This window comes from Labeo rohita, chromosome 25 (genome assembly GCF_022985175.1).
Source record: "Labeo rohita strain BAU-BD-2019 chromosome 25, IGBB_LRoh.1.0, whole genome shotgun sequence".
NCBI lineage: Eukaryota > Metazoa > Chordata > Actinopteri > Cypriniformes > Cyprinidae > Labeo > Labeo rohita.
The window spans coordinates 24,562,576-24,578,532 of record NC_066893.1 but is presented as its reverse complement, the minus strand read 5'-3'; positions in this window follow the sequence as shown (position 1 = coordinate 24,578,532).

Sequence of the window (15,957 nt, the reverse complement as noted above, 5' to 3'; positions counted from 1 at the left end):
AATGACAATAACATTAAATCTAAATCTTTTGCAAAGCACTACCTACACCAGTGCTTTTCAACCAGCGAGTTGAGGGTCTGTTCTGGGGTGCGTTTCCCGAACAATGACAAGACTCGTTATTATGATGCATTATTGGAGAAACTAACTAGCAAGTCATGATCCATGCTGGTTAGAACTTTTAGTGATGATGTCAAGCAGATGTCGGAGTGATACATTTTTGGTAATTAATCAGTTCGAGATCAGTCAATCAAAAAAGGGAACCATTTCTAGTTCGACAAAGAACCTTCTGCTTAAAAGAACCATTTTTCTTAGTGTGAAGAACATTTTAATCATTTAAACCATAATGAACCATTTGTGGAATGGAAAGGTTCTATGGATGTTAAAGGTTCTTCATGGAGCCATTGATACCAGTAGAGAACCTTTATTTTTAAAAGTGAAGTGACATTAATAACTCCCAATTTAGCAAGGGCGTAGGTTTGATTTTGGCATTATACAGGTCCTTTTCAAAAAATTAGCATATTGTGATAAAGTTCATTATTTTCTGTAATGTACTGATAAACATTAGACTTTCATATATTTTAGATTCATTACACACAACTGAAGTAGTTTCAAGCCTTTTATTGTTTTAATATTGATGATTTTGGCATACAGCTCATGAAAACCCAAAATTCCTATCTCAAAAAATTAGCATATCATGAAAAGGTTCTCTAAACGAGCTATTAACCTAATCATCTGAATCAACTAATTAACTCTAAACACCTGCAAAAGATTCCTGAGGCTTTTAAAAACTCCCAGCCTGGTTCATTACTCAAAACCGCAATCATGGGTAAGACTGCCGACCTGACTGCTGTCCAGAAGGCCATCATTGACACCCTCAAGCAAGAGGGTAAGACACAGAAAGAAATTTCTGAACGAATAGGCTGTTCCCAGAGTACTGTATCAAGGCACCTCAGTGGGAAGTCTGTGGGAAGGAAAAAGTGTGGCAGAAAACGCTGCACAACGAGAAGAGGTGACCGGACCCTGAGGAAGATTGTGGAGAAGGACCGATTCCAGACCTTGGGGGACCTGCGGAAGCAGTGGACTGAGTCTGGAGTAGAAACATCCAGAGCCACCGTGTACAGGCGTGTGCAGGAAATGGGCTACAGGTGCCGCATTCCCCAGGTCAAGCCACTTTTGAACCAGAAACAGCGGCAGAAGCGCCTGACCTGGGCTACAGAGAAGCAGCACTGGACTGTTGCTCAGTGGTCCAAAGTACTTTTTTCGGATGAAAGCAAATTTTGCATGTCATTCGGAAATCAAGGTGCCAGAGTCTGGAGGAAGACTGGGGAGAGGGAAATGCCAAAATGCCTGAAGTCCAGTGTCAAGTACCCACAGTCAGTGATGGTCTGGGGTGCCATGTCAGCTGCGGTCAATGCAGCTAGCTATCAGGAGATTTTGGAGCACTTCATGCTTCCATCTGCTGAAAAGCTTTATGGAGATGAAGATTTCATTTTTCAGCACGACCTGGCACCTGCTCACAGTGCCAAAACCACTGGTAAATGGTTTACTGACCATGGTATTACTGTGCTCAATTGGCCTGCCAACTCTCCTGACCTGAACCCCATAGAGAATCTGTGGGATATTGTGAAGAGAAAGTTGAGAGACGCAAGACCCAACACCCTGGATGAGCTTAAGGCCGCTATCGAAGCATCCTGGGCCTCCATAACACCTCAGCAGTGCCACAGGCTGATTGCCTCCATGCCACGCCGCATTGAAGCAGTCATTTCTACAAAAGGATTCCCGACCAAGTATTGAGTGCATAACTGAACATAATTATTTGAAGGTTGACTTTTTTTTGTATTAAAAACACTTTTCTTTTATTGGTCGGATGAAATATGCTAATTTTTTGAGATAGGAATTTTGGGTTTTCATGAGCTGTATGCCAAAATCATCAATATTAAAACAATAAAAGGCTTGAAACTACTTCAGTTGTGTGTAATGAATCTAAAATATATGAAAGTCTAATGTTTATCAGTACATTACAGAAAATAATGAACTTTATCACAATATGCTAATTTTTTGAAAAGGACCTGTATATAATATAATAACTTTAATAAAACCATAATTATTCTTTCTTTTTCTTAGTTTTGTTGTTATAACTGTACTGCCTTAATTGTTTGATGCTTTGTACTGTTTTAATTTTTAAAAATCAGAAAAAAAGATTTGCGATATGCACTCCGAAGTCCCGATCTGAATCAAATGATTTGTGATACATGCTCTGAAGTCCTAAACTGAATTAAAATAATTCACAAACTCGCACAGAAGTCCCGATCTGAATTAAATGATTCGTTGTCTGAAGTTAAGATCTGAATCAATGATTCATAGACCTGCTCCGGAGCTCCGGAGTTTGAAATCAAATGGTTTGCGGTACGCCCTCCGAAGTCCTGGTCTGAATCAAATGATTCGGGATACACAAAGTTTCAATCTAAATCAAATGATTCACGAACCTGCTATTCGCGATCCGTGCTCCGAAGTTCCAATCTGAATCAAAAGGTTTGCGAACCCGCTCAGAAGTTCTGATCTGAATCTAAAGATTTGTGAATCCGGTCCAAAGTTTTGATCTGAATCAAATTATTCGCAAAAGTCTGATCTAAATCAAATGATTTGCGTTACATGCTCCAAGGTCCAGATCTGAATGAAATGATTTATAATCTGCACACAGAAGTCCCAATCTGAATCAAATGATTCGCAAAGTTCCGTTCTAAATCAAATTATTCATGATACGTGCTCCAAAGTCCCGATCTGAATTAAATGATTCGCAAATCCACACCGAATTCCTGATCTGAATCAAGTTATCTGCAAAGTTCCGATCGAATTCAAATAATTCATGACAAGTGCTCCGAAGTCCTGATCTAAATGAAATGATTTGTGAATCCACACTGAAGTCCTGATCTAAATCAAATGATTCGCAATCTGCACTCCGAAGTTCTGATCTGAATTAAAAGATCTGCAAATCTGCTCCGGAGTTCTGATCTACATCAAATTATTCGTGAACCATCATTTCAGATGAGGACTCAGATCCGCTCTGAAATCTAAACCAAATGATTTGCAATACGTGCTTTGAAGTCCGGATCTGAATCAAATAATTTACGATACATGCTTCGAAGTCCTGATCTGAATTAATTGATTCGGAAATCTGCACCGAAGTCCTGATCTGAACCAAATGATTCGCAATCCACACTCCGAAGTTCTGATTTGAATTAAAAGATTTGGAAACCTTCTCTAAAGTTCCGATCTTAATCAAATGATTCGTGATCCATGCTCTGAAGTCCCGATCTGAATAATGATTTGTGAACCATCATTTCAGATGAGGACTCGGATCTGCTCAGAAGTCTAAACCAAATGATTCACGATCCACTCTTCGAAGTTCCGATCTGAATGAAAAGATTCGCAAACCCGCCCTGAATTTCCGATCTAAATCAAATGATTTGCGATCCTCGCCCTGAAGTCCCTATCTGAATAATAGTTTGTGAATCATCATCTGGACTCGGACTTGGGTCCGTTCTGAAGTGTAAACCATTTGCAATACGCGCTTTTATGTCCGGATCTGAATCAAGTGATTCGCAAAGTTCCAATCTAAATCAAATGATTTGCGATATATGCTCCAAAGTCCTGATCTGAATTAAATGATTTGCGAATCCGCACCAAAGTCCCGATCTGAATCAAACTGTTCATGATCCACGCTCCTAAGTTCTGATCTGAATAATGATTAGCGAACCATCATTTCGGATCAGGACTCGGATCCGCTCTGAAGTCCAAATCAAATGCTTTACATCCAATGTCAATCCCAGTTGAGAACCACTGATCTACATTACCAACCAGTTGGTCACGGGTTCAAACTCCTTAAGCTTCAAGTGACCATCATGAATGCTGAATGAGCCACCTGTTCATGAGGAACGCTGTATTCGAACACATTATCTGTGTGTTCGCTGAGATTAGCATTAGTCATTGCATGAAAATAACACTGCGGTAACTAACCAATATATTCTGTGTTGTTTTTTTGAATGTGTTTGTGATCACAGATGGCTGATGGCACCGCTGCAGCTGTTGTGCGCGGCTGCCATGCCTACTCTTACCGAGATTGGTTTTGGCTCAGCTGGGGCAGTTATACGACAGCAGGAGGGCATTATGGGTAAGTGGTCATGTGGTGTGATCTGTTGCATGAACATCTTTCACAGTGAGTGTGTTTGTTTACCTCTCTGTCATGGTGGAGATTTTGATTACAGACCCATGCGCACACATACAACAGCAGCTTACTGATCCAAACACAGGGAAATGATTCATAACTAAAATGGTTATTTACATTATAAATAAAGGGAGGCAGGGGTTGACCTTTCAAAAAGTATTTCCTGAATATATTCAGCCACAATCTGTTGATGTTACTCTTCCACATAACAATGAAATCAATGAAATCTCATGGGAATTTTAACTTTTTTACATGTTTGAGAATGAGCAACTAATTTGTATGGTCCCATTCAAATGTTTTTGTACAATCTGCTTATGTCCCAATGATGGTTAGGTTTAGGGGTGGAGCTTAATACTTGTTTTTATTTCTAGAAATCATAGATTTTCAAATTAATCACAGAAAATCACTTTGTACACCACCCATATTGTCTTTAGATGAGCATGTGCTCATCTGATCCTTATGGAAGCCTTTTCTGCCATTTTTTTGAGAAATGCACGATACAAACTAGCAATTGACCCTCTGCAAAAACCCGCCCTCCGTAGTTACTGTCCGTTATCCTGTTTTCACACAGTGAAAAATACATCATGGAGCGAAGATGAAACTGACAACATGCTGACAGACAAGACAGAACAGGTTACTTCTGGTATAAAACAAGGTCTCAGCTTTAAGATGTTGTCTTTTTTTTTTTTTTTTTTAGGAAATTCAAACAATAAATACTGTTTTGTGGCTCTTTAGTGTGCCGTGACAGATCACTGTATTGCCTTATTAGATCAATGACAGTGAACCGATCGTCTTGTTTACTTAAAGCATGAAAAAAAAAAACAAGAATAAATATAATAACGCATTTTATTTCAACTGTGGAAAGACATCAGTTCACAACATTTTTCAAGTTTAGGTCCACCAAAGTTAATCTACTTTCCTGTCTAGTTTGTTTGCCGGACAGAATGGCAAATTCGGTGTTATGATTGGTCAGATCGAGTGTCGATCAAGCTGTTTGCGAAGGGTCAATTGTGAGTTCAGAATTGTGTCAGAACAAAGTCAGAATTGCGAGATATAAACTTACAATGAGAAAAAAGTCACAATTGTGAGATTTAAACTTGCAATTCTGAGAAAAAAGTCAGAATTACGAGTTTGTCAACTTTATAACTCGGAATTGGGCGTTTACATAACAGTCCTGAGAAAAAAAGTCACAATTTCGAGCTTGTATAATGCAATTCTGAGAAAAAAAAGTCAGAATTTGCAAGATGTAAACTCAAAACTGCAAGAAAAAAGAATTGTGAGATAAAACAACCTGTTCTCACTCCCAACTGGTCACATATTGAGGCTTAGTCACTTTTTGACATGCAAGAAACCCTTGGCGTCATAATGCTGATGCAAAAGGCACTGGGAATTTTATCACCATGATTAAATTATATATTGGGTAATAACATTGCAATTATTGCATATATGTTGGGGTGTGATTTTTCAACATAAACAGTCACAAGTTTTATTTACATTTCATTATTTATACATTTACGAGCACGTCACCCAACCCCTGCCCCTAAACCTACTATTTGTCAATAAAACGCAAGATATAACTGGCAGATACAGCTACTGTCATAATTTATTCAAAAAGTATTAATATTCCAAGTCTTCCAAGGAAAAAGATTGATTTGTGAGGAATGGATGTGATCTGTCCCCGTCCGCCGTAAAGCTCAGTCTGTTTCTGCGTAAATAAATAAAAAAAATGCCGCCAGAAGAAGCGTTACATCAGTCTTGGATGTCAAATGCCATTGGCTCTTGTGTGACTACTGACCGATTGCGTCATGCTAATGTTCAGGAGTATCTTTTTGAACGTGAGTGCGTTAACGAAGCAGGATCATTTTCAGAGATTAAAACCTTATGTTTTACTCTCTTCTTCGCAAAAAGATATCGTATGGCTTCAGAAGACTCGGAATGCAACACGACTCGTTTGTAATGCTTTTATGCTGATTGTTTATGTTCAGTTTCTGCAATAAATACCTGTGACTGTACTTATATTTGCCTGTTACATGTTTTATATTGTTCAGAAATGGGTAAGTTTAGGGTAAGGGTGGGTTTAGGTGCTTCAATGAAAGTATACATTTATATAAAATGATTTATATTTTTTACAAATGCATGCAAACCATTAAATTAAGGCAAACAGCTGAAATCAGTGGAGGACCCTGCACGTCCAAAAGTGATGCTAAAGGGGTACTTTGAGCGCCAAAAAGTAACGCCAAAGGGTCCTGACCAAACGTCAATATGTGATGAGTTGGGAGTGAGAATGTGTTGGATAAAAAGTCGCAAATACCTTTTTTTATTTTGTATTCAGTGGCAGAAACAGGCCTCCATAGATTCTGCAGAGAATAGCAGTAAATTTTAGCAAATTTTTGAGTCTTACCATGTTATTTTAATGTATTATCTTAACTGTAAACATTTTATGTTTTACGGTTTTCACTTAAATTTACAGGTAAGTATCGTAATTTAATTAACTGATATAATGTTAATGTACCAACTTATTGAAGTACTGAAATCTGTTTTGATTTTTTGTAATACAATGATAACCACCAAAAGCAGGTGGTGATGAGAAAGTCAAAATGATGAACCAAAGCTCATCACAAACAGCTTTTAAATATTAACATATAGAAGGTGCACAGTGTCATTCACACAAACACTAAACACCATCATGGTAACACACATGAAACTGAAATAATGCATAAACATTAATTTAACAGCATTAGATGTAACACAGAACCCTAATGTGCAAAACAGCTAAGAAAAAAATAAAAAGAAAGGTTTATTTCAACAAAAAAAACATCAAATAAAAAAAAAATGTAACACAGGGAATTCTGGGAATGTCAGTTTACGGTTATTCACTGTAAATTTTACGGTCTTTTAACCATTTAACAGGTTTTTACTGTAGCATGTTTACAGTATTTTTACTGTTAAATTCACAGTAATTTTTTTTTACAGTGTACCATCAACTACACTGTTAAAACAATTTGTTGAGTCAACTTAAAATAATTTGTTACCTGGCTGCCTTAAAATTTAAAGTTCAGTCAACTCAAAAAAAAAAGTTTAGTCAACTAGTGATAACTTAGATATTTCAGTTGATTTAGCTTAAAATTTTAAGGCAGCTGGGTAACTTACTCAGCTTTTAAATTTAAAGGTCTTCGCACACTGAGTCTGAAATTTTCGTATGCGTTTTTTTCCATGTTTTCATATTTGTCATCTGTCCTACCAAAAAGCTTGCTAAGAATGTGCACTGTAAAAAACAAAAAACAATTTGTTAAGCCAGCTTAAAATAATTTGTTACCCTGCTGCCTTAAAATTTTATGTTCAGTCAACTCAAATAAGTTTACTCAATTTGAAATGTTAACAACTTAGATATTTGTGTTTGTTCAATTTAACAGATGGGTAAGTAACCCAGCTGCCTTAATACTTTAAGTTGAGTCAACTCAAATATCTAAGTTGTCACTTAATATAACTTAACATTTCAAGTTGAAAAAACTTCTTTTGAGTTGACTGAACTTAACATTTTAAGGCAGCCGGGTAACAAATTATTTTAAGTTGACTCAACAAATTGTTTTTTACAATGTGAAAACAGAAAATCGAACCTGATCCGAACTTTTCTGTGACGGGCGAAAGTTTTGGAGGCAGTGTGTAGACGTGATTGACACAACGTGAGGTTGTATTTATTTTTTAACGTGCAAAAATTGACCTTTACAAACCAATTTTTTTGTTAAGTCAACTCAAATATATAAGTTGTCACTTAGTACAACTTAACATTTCAAGTAGACTAAACTTATTTGAGTTTGTGTGTGTGTTTTTTTTTTTTTTTTTTTTTTTTTTTTTTTTACAGTGTATTTGGTTACCTTCATTCTTTGGTTACCTTCATTCTTCAAAATATCTTCTTTTGTGTTCAACAACTGGAAAATATACAACTTGAGGGTGAGTAAATGATGACAGAATTTTCTTTGTTGGGTGAACTAAGGACACAGTGGATGTTCATGCAATTGGGTCCTGAGAAGGAGTCTTAAGCATAATCTCCATTTAATCAGAATGAACTGAGCTCAGTTGCTGGAAATGTAAAGTGCATATTTTACAAAGCCCAAAATTGCACTCTGTAATCATTCTGAAGTGCCAGAATATCCATCACACAGGCCCTAAATGTGTCTGTTCTAGCTGCCATCTCCATTTCCATCTCTCATGCTGCTCACCACAGATCAGTCATCAGCCCGTGCGTTATTTGGACCCTCTCTGATATACGTGGCAATTTCAATCATGCCAGTGTTAATTACCACAGTCTTCCCCGCTTCACTAAGTGCTCTTTATCTCCTCTAATTGTGTATTATTATAAAATATATCTAAAGATCTATAAAAGAGGTCATGCAAGCTGTCTCCGCTTTTCGTCATCTCATTTTTAACAGAAACAAATGTGTTCAATAACCACTGAGAGAGTTTTTGCGCTCATTAATTCCTCATAAAAACAGACTGAACCAATAAGCCATCAAATTAAGTTAAAAAATGATTATTAAGAAAGCAAACGGCCGTGATTCGCTACTGTTGGTGAGTTACAGTTAAAGTCGGGTCTATAAAAAAGAAATGCAAGCTTTGTCATTTGAATCTTCTGTTGTTGTCCTTATCTTTAGGCTAAACTACTGAAGGACAGATGATGTGTACTACGCAGAACCCCACTGGGAAGTTCAAACTCATGAATGGAATGAGTTGCTTTTGTCAAATGCAGAGAAATAACCCATTTGGGTCTTAAGTGCACTTCATTCTTAATTATTTAGAAGCTCTGCACATCCTTAATTGACTGACTATAAGATTTCACATCAATATGTGGAAAATTGGGGTTAGTTTACTCAAAAAGTAAAATGATTATGTACTCTTGTTCTGTGATTTTAGTGTGTATTATTGTGTTTCTGTGTGGTTGTCAGGGTGTTCTGGGTGTTTCTAGTTGTTATGCAGTCACTGGGGTGTTCTGGTTTCTAGGATGTTCTGAGTGTTTTTACTGTGTTATGTGGTTGCTAGGGTGTTCTGAGTGATTTAGTGTGTTATTAGGGGGTTCTGAGTGTTTTAGTTGTTGTGCAGTTACTGGGGTGTTCAGAGTGATTTAGTGTGTTACTATGTGGTTGCCAGGCTGTTCTGAGTGTTATTAGTGTGTTGCTATGCAGTAACTAGGGTCTTCAGAGTTTTTTTTTTTTATGTATTGCTGTGTGGTTACTAGGGTGTTCTGAGTGTTTTTAGTGTGTTGCTATGTGGTTGCCAGGATGTTCTGGGTGTTTTTAGTGTGTTGTTATGAGGTTACTAGGGTCTTCTTAGTGTTTTTTTTTTTAAATGCGTTGCTTTGCAGTGTTTTTAGTGTGTTATGTGGTCGTTAGGTTTTCCTGAGTGATTAATTGTGCTGCTATGTGGTTGCTAGGGGGTTTTGAGTGTTTATAGTGTGTTGCTGTTTATTTACCAGAGTGTTTAGAGTGATTTAGTGTGTTTTTATGTGGTTGCTAAGGGGTTCTGAGTGTTTATAGTGTGTTGCTGTGCAGTTACTGGGGTGTTATGAATGATTTTGTGTGTTGTTATGTGGTTGCCAGGGTGTTCTGGGTGTTTTTATTGTGTTGCTATGTGGTTACTAGGGTCTGCTGAGTTTTCTTAAAGTGTCGCTAGCAGTGGCTAGGGTGTTTTTACTGTATTATTTGGTTGAGTGATTTATTGTTGCTATGTAGTTGCTAGGGGGTCCTGACTGTTTTAGGGTGTTGCTATTCATTTATCAGGGTGTTTGGAATGATTTAGTGTGTTTCTATGTGGTTGTTAAGAGGCTCTGAATGTTTTTAGCATGTTGCTATGCAGTTAGAGTGATTTAGTGTGTTGCTCCATGGTTTCTAGCTTGTTCTGAGTGTTTTTACTCTGTTATGTGGTTCTGAGTGATTAATTGTGTTGCTATTGCTATTAAAGGCATTCTAAATGTTATTTAGTGTGTTGCAGTGTGGTTGCTAGGGGGTTCTGAGTCTTTTATTGTGTTGCTGTTCATTTACCGGGGTTTTCGGAATGATTTAGTGTGTTTATATGTGGTTGCTTGGGGGTTCTGAGTGTTTTTAGTGTGTTGCTATGCAGTTACCAGGGTTTTTGGAATGATTTACTGTGTTTGTATGTGGTTGCTAGTGGGTTCTGAGTGTTTTAGTGTGTTGCTATGCAGTTACCAAAGTGTTTGGAGTGATTTAGTGTGTTGCTCTGTGGTTTCTTGGGTGTTCTGGGTGTTTTTACTGTTATGTGGTTGCTAGGGCGTTCTGAATGTTTTTGGTGTGTTGCTATGCAGTTTTGGGGTGTTCTGAGTGATTTAGTGTGTTGCTATTTGGTTGCCAGGGTCTTCTGGGTGTTTTTAGTGTGTTGCTATACTGTTACTAGGGTAGTCTGATTGATTTTAGTGTGTTGTGTGGTTGTTAGGATGTTCTGAGTGATTTATTGTGTTGCTATGTGGTTGCTAAAGGGTTCTGAGTGTTTTAGTGTGTTGCTATGCTGTTAGTGGGGTGTAACGAGTGATTCAGTGTGTTGCTTCATGGTTTCAAAGGTGTTCTGGATGTTTTTACTGTGATATGTGTTTGATAGGGTTTTCTTAGTGATTTAGTGTGTTGCTATTCAGTTACCAGGGTTTTTTTTAATGTGTTGCTGTCTGGTTACTAGGGTGTTTTGAGTGTTTTTAGTGCATTTCTCTGTGGCTGCCAGGCTGTTTCTTTGTGTTTTTCGTGTGTTGCTATGCGTTGCTATGCGTTGCTATGTGGTTTTTAGTGTGTTGGTCTGTGGATTCTAGGGTGTTCTGAGTGTTTTTAGTGCATTTCTATGTGGTTGCCAGGGTGTTTCTTTGTGTTTTTCGTGTGTTGCTATGCGTTGCTATGTGGTTTTTAGTGTGTTGGTCTGTGGTTTCTAGGGTGTTCTGAGTGTTTTTACTGTGTTGCATGGTTGCCAGTACACTATCTAGAAACCAGAAAATCATAGAGACCTAGCAACACATAAAAACACCCTCAGAATACAATAGTAACTGCATAGCAACACACTAAAAACACTCAGCAGCCACACAACAATACATAAAAAAAAAAAAAACTCTAGTAACCATGCAGTAACACACTAAAAACACTCCAGCCACATCATAGCAACCACATAGAAATGATTCTGTACACCCTGGTAACTGCATAGCAACACACTAAAAACACCCAGAACCCCCAGCAACCACATAGCAACACAATAAATCACTGAAAAAAATAACCACATAACTCTAAAAACACCCTAGCCACCGCACAGCAACACATTTACAAAAAACACTCAGAAGGCCGTAGTAACCGCATAGCAACACACTAAAAACAGTACAGGGTGTTCTAAGTGACTTAGTTTGTTGCTAGGGGGCTCTGAGTGTTTTATTGCGTTGCTATGTAGTTACCGGGGTATTCAGAGTGATTTAGTGTGTTTCTATGTGGTTACTAGGGGTTTTTGAGTGTTTTTACTGTGCTGCATGGTTGCTAGGTTGTTCTCAGCGATTTAGTATGTTGCTAGAGGGTTCTAAGTGTTTTTACTGGGTTGCTATTTAGGGTGTTTGGAGTGATTTGGTGTGTTTCTATGTGGCTGCTTGGGGGTTCTGGGTGTTTTTGGTGTGTTGCTATGCAGTTACTGAGGCATTCTGAGTGATTTAGTGTGTTGTTCTGTGGTTTCTAGGGTGTTCTGTTTTTGTATTTTGTTTTATGGTTGCCACGGTGTTCTGGGTGTTTTTAGGGCGTTGCTATGTGGTTACTAGGGTCTTTTGAGTGTTTTTTGTATATGTGTTGCTGTGCGGTGGCTAGGGTGTTTTTAGTGTTATGTGGTTGTTATTTTTTTCAGTGATTTATTGTGTTGCTATGCAGTGGTGTTCAGAGTCGTGTTAGTGTGTTTCTATGTGTTTTTAGTGTGTTGCTATGCAGTTGCTAGGGTATTCAGAGCGTGTTTTTTATGTGTTGCTCTGTGTAGTTGCTAGGTGTCTGTGATTTTCTGGTTTCTAGATATGACTGTGATCCTTCCGGGTCCGGTATTATCATCTGCTAGGTGAAAAATCACACTGTTGTGTGTTAGAAATGCTGTGTCTGACATTTATAGTTACTGAGCAGACAATTGGAACCATAATCATGATATTTACTACTGTCATTCATGCGTTAAAGCATGTGTGTGTTTGTATGTCCACCCATAATCTCACACAATCTTTCCTTCCTCATTGATTTATTAGCAATCCCAACAATTCAAACAAGTGAGTAAACCAAGTCCTTGGCCCCCTCAACCGGTTTACCACCAATTAAGGATGTCAACATTGTTAGTCATATTTATCTTTATTAGCATGAGTGCACATGTGAGGCCGTCACGTCGAGTGTAAGGACCGCTGGCAAATAGATAATGAATAAGCAAATAGTCAGGCCAATAAAACTCATTTAGGATGGGACTTTATTACATCACGTTGACGTTTAGTGATCAATGATTTTGAAGGTACAAAAAGCCTGGGAATAAAAACAAGACGAGAAACGCTGGACGACTGCAGGAGCACTACAAGAACATCAAACCGAGGGTGAGTGAAGTTTCTGAACGAGTTCTGTCACACATTTGATTGCTAGGAAAAATGGTTAGTCTTTCACCACTAAAAGTTCTCATTTTAATCTTTTTAAGGTGTGGAAATGTCTGTTCTCACAAGTCTGATGCAAGTGTCTATCCTTGCGATATTTCTCATCCAGTGCGCGACCAGCCTTCCGGTTCTGGGCAGGTCAGGCCATGTTCATCCTCAAAAATTAATTGAATCTTCAACCTCAAACTGATCTTCTGAGCTGTTTCTGAAATGAAAAGTAGTCATGTAGTTTTAGGCCTGTCAGATCTTATTAGATCTTCTCTTTAAACTCTCTTCAGTTCTGTTTGGAAGTGATAAGAGATTCAATTTTCTTAGCGTATGTTGTTTTTCCTGATTCACAAATACCAAATAAACATTTTCCCCAGTTTAACAGTTGATTTATGTACTCATTTGTGTTTTTGCCTTTATCATCTCAGGTATCTTGGAGATGAGGACAGCATTTCAACAACGGACATCTTTTCTCCTAGAAAGATGTTGTTTCCCAGGGATGATGCAGATACGCTTTTTGAGAACCGAGAAGGGTGGGTCTCAGACTTTTATTGTTAATAAACAAATCACTTTTGTGATCCTGTGTAGATCTATGTATATTTAAGCTTAGGCCGCCCTCTTGTGGACAACACTGGTTCTTCTCAGCAAGTTTCTTGTAGTATCTACTTGTATCAATTGATCAATATTTAACATGAGATCTTTTGAGCCTTTTTTTTGGAAGAAACCAACATAGTTTGATATATTTGAGTCGTTTGAATCAACACTTTGACATCGAATTCGACCTGTATCTCCAGGAGATCCGGGCTTCAGACGAGGCAACTGGGCGACATTGAGTTCACAAACAGATATGCTGAACTCCTCAAATCCAAAGCCAAAATCACATCCATCTGCGCCTTCCTGAAACGCATGGAAAGCAGCAAGAAAAGGTAAAGCCTCCGCTAACCTGTTATGCTCATCCTGAACAAATCTTTCTGTCGTTGGTATATTTGAAAAATATACAAACTTGGCTCTCAAGTTATATATTCTAGCTTGAATGACATTTGATGCTCTGTGTGTTCGCAGTGGCGTCGGTGGAGAAACAGACAGATTGATTTTCCTGATGAGACAGTATTCGTGTCCAAACGTGTACCAGTGAAGACTGGCTTCACGTCCAAGAAACTTGAAGACAACTTTGCAATGTCTGAATCAGTTTTAACATGTTTGAGACAGATTTTTTATATATATATATATATTTGAATAAACAATTACTTTTTTTCCTCCAAATGTGTTTCATAAAACTGCAGATTCATTTGCAGTCAATAACATCTCAGATGCAAAATAAACTCTGGATTTGAGAAGAGCGTCTTGTCTTGTTTATGAAACCACACCTTCAGCTTCTCAAAGGCACATGTTGGTTTATACATTTAACACTAGACAATAACTTCATGTACCTTCATAAGAGCTTTATAGTACTACTAAACCTTTAAGCTACTATAATGTGCATGACACAAGATAATTCACATACGACCATTCGCACTATATGAGATCACAATAAAAAGGCACGGTCAGCAAAGTGGATTTTATAGACTTGTAGTATAAAAATAGCATAAGATTATATTGATTCAGAAGACACTAATTCTTTCTGCTTTTGGATGTCATCAAACGTTGGAAATCAAACTGTTTTTAAGTTAAGTTTGAAGTCTTGATTTGCACATTAGGTATTGCTCACAACTGCTTGATGGAAAACAGGTTTAGTCGGAACAAAGTGATTTGTCTTTGATATGCTTTTATTGATTCATTATCTAACATGAAATGGATTAAAGGTCTAATGGATGTGCTGCAGTTTTCACTCTACTAGTTCTTTTCACATTTATAGTTTTGTTAAATCATGGTAGGGAGATACACATTGTTTGAACAATGATTTTGGTCAAGCTTAGCATTTATTTAAGCATTTATTAAACAAAATCCAAGACATGGAATACCAAAAATGTCCAGCCTTAAAGAACAGATGAAGAAACCGATTGCTTCAGTTCAAGTTTAGAAACCAGTAGTTATATATACTGTAAACGTATTTCAGAATATTTCCTTAAATACAATTAAATTCCATTGAATTATTTAATTATAATGTTGCTGAAACCTAACTGTATTGATTCAGCATGCTGGTGTAATTTATTCAGTTTAAGTTCTGCTTCATGTAATCCATTAAATAAACTTTTTTAAATATACTTAAGTAACTTTAGCCGTAAAGTTCAAATGACGTTATTTATGACCATGACGCTGACTAGCTTTAAGATCATATTTTCCGAATAGCAGAGTTGACCCACATACAGTCTGTAATCTTATACAGTATTGTATTAACAGTCTTTTTTATTGAAAGCGATATGTGAGGAAAAAACTTTTATTGGGTTCAATATCCTTAAACGTTTCTTCATCCCTGGTGAAAAAACCAGCATATGCTGGTAGGTATGTTTTGATGCTGGTTTAAGCTGGTCCTTTGCTGGTTTATGCTGGTCCTAAACTGGTTTATGCTGGTCCTTTGCTGGTTCATGCTGGTCCTTGACCAGAAACATGACCAGCAAAAACCAGCAAGGGACCAGCATAAACCAGCATCAAAACCTACCTAACCAGCATTCCAGCATCAAAACATACCTACCAGCATATGCTGGTTTTTTCACCAGGGATGCAAAATATGTACAGCGTATCGAGGTGTTTGCTACGATGTTCGTCATGCTAACTTTGGTTTTAAGGTCTAGGGGTAATGTCTTTATCACATCTTTCATCAGTTATACGCAATAATATAACAACATATTTATGACAGTACAGTATGACAGCCAGATAAGATTGCTTCAATTGGTAGCTTGAAGATTAGCTTACCGTTACCGTAAGTGAAACCTCCGCCCATTATGACTAGCTACCAGCATGTGTAAACAATAAAAAAAAAGGAAACCGAAGAATTCATTTCTTCTTTTGTGATGGTGTTAGCTATTCTAACTAGTTTATTTCAGTCATAAAGTCATAAATACTCACCTGAATTTGCTTCTAGTGCGTGTTTTAGTTTATTTAAAGATGAAATGGGAAACTTACCTCATGTTGTCTGTTGACAATTTCCCATGTTGGCACTTTAGCTTTGCTA